The 1,912-nt window shown below is 40.2% G+C and overlaps 1 pseudogene; it reads right to left on the bottom strand.

Moving 5' to 3' along the window:
• Positions 1-509: 509 nt before the first annotated feature.
• On the bottom strand, positions 510-1,648 carry LOC108713457 (annotated as a pseudogene).
• Positions 1,649-1,912: the final 264 nt, after the last annotated feature.

Raw genomic sequence — 1,912 nt, 5'->3', positions numbered from 1 at the left:
TTCTTTATTTTAGCATTTTTAAGAGGAAATGGGGAAGGGAAAGGGATACAGAAAGAGAAAGGAAGGGAAGGTATGGCCACAATCCACATTATATACATTAAATACAATTATGACAAGAAACATCAAGTTCTAACTCAATTCAATATCACTAAACATATGAATAATATTGATAGCTTTACATTTCAAACAAAATGAAGAGTGACATATCCATTATAGTGGCTCCAGCTATGATTGAGGCTAAAACGTCATATAAATGCTAATTTATCGCCTTCATAAATTCTGCCATATTGTCCAATATTTATAGCTTTGATTGTGGATGAGTCAGGTTAATTCTTCCATTTGTCTCACTTCTTCTACATTAGATAACCATTCTCTACACGTGGGCAAAATGCATTAGAGTTAATGGGCGTCAAAATTATCTTAACGCGTATCAATTTTGAAGACCACGGAATTTTTATAAGCCTGGCTATTTTGTCCAAATGCATTAAAGTCAACGGGCGTCCGAATAATTTTGACGCGTGACAATTTTTATGCGCGCGACTATTTTCTCGACTTTAGTGAATTTCCCCTGGCTGATGTATAGCAGTCATCAATACCAGCCATCAGCAGCAGCTTCTCCTTGCAGGGCACAGTGTGTGACTTGCTGATCTTGTTACCCCAAAAACCTCTACGAACAGGAATGATGGACAGTTTGGCCTGGATGATGGCACCCCAGATGGCGGTGGACACTTCTTTGGAGCATTTCACACTGAGACCAACGTGACAGTTGTAGTCACCAATAGCCACAAAAGCCTTGAACCTCGTTCTCTGTCCGGCATGTGTTTCTGCACAGACATGATCTTCATCACCCCGTCCTTCAGGGAGGAGCCCAGGAAGAAGTCAATGATCTCAGACTCCTTGATTGCCAGGGAGAAGAGATAGATTTCCTCCAAGGACTTGATCTTCATGTCCTTGACCAGTCCTTGACCGCCACGGGCCCTGCGTCCTCTGCCGCGTCCCCTGCCTCTTCCGTGGCCTCAGGCACCACCACAAAAACCCTGTGGAAACTTCCCCTGTTACCATTGGCATCGTCCGCCATTTGGTGATTTCAGTGGATGGAAGGGTGTGTTTTTTTTGAAGACTTTCACCAGTTATCCGACTGGATTTCTCAATTCAAAATGACTTGTAAAAAGATCTTTCTGGAATAAATAAATTCTGTCCTATTCTTCCCATTTAAAGTATAGTGATACATAAAGCCCCCAGGTCCCAAGCATTCCATATAATATATTCCATACATGTATCATGATATCTACACAACTGAAACCATTCCAAGAGTTTTATTTAGAAGCTAAATACATTTACCACTTAATAAATCCAGGCTGATGATTCTGCTCAAGTATCCAATGACAGCACCATCTCCAGTTCCTGTTGTATCTAAATGAAGTATAAAGATACATTCGGTCCCTTGATGAATAGACTTTATAGAACAGAAATAGAATTTGTAATGATTGGATCTGCTGGAATCATATTCTCCCCAGTCCCCACGTCAGAGTTCATGTTACCTTTATGCACTCTCTTCATTCTCACATTACTCACTGGACATTCTCCGGTGTAAATACCAAATGTACAAATATATCCCGTCATTTCCATATCCCCAATCCGAAACTGCTCCCCGTTGAAATCCGCCTGGATGCATCGTCTTTATCTGATATTTGTTAGACTACATTATTTGATTGTTGGGGCGTCTGGGAAATTGATTGACTTTATTGGCTTCATAAATTTAAGAGAATTTGGCAATCCGATTCTTGGAATGATTTTTGTATTGTCCTTTTCTGCTTGGTGTAGTTATGGATTCTGTTCTACGGTAAGCATCTGATTTAATAGGAAATATAATGACTTTTACTAGTTCTGAGAACTGTATTTGGCCCACTAA

This window comes from Xenopus laevis, chromosome 4L (assembly GCF_017654675.1).
Source record: "Xenopus laevis strain J_2021 chromosome 4L, Xenopus_laevis_v10.1, whole genome shotgun sequence".
Taxonomy (NCBI): domain Eukaryota; kingdom Metazoa; phylum Chordata; class Amphibia; order Anura; family Pipidae; genus Xenopus; species Xenopus laevis.
This window is presented reverse-complemented; position numbering and strand designations above follow the sequence as displayed.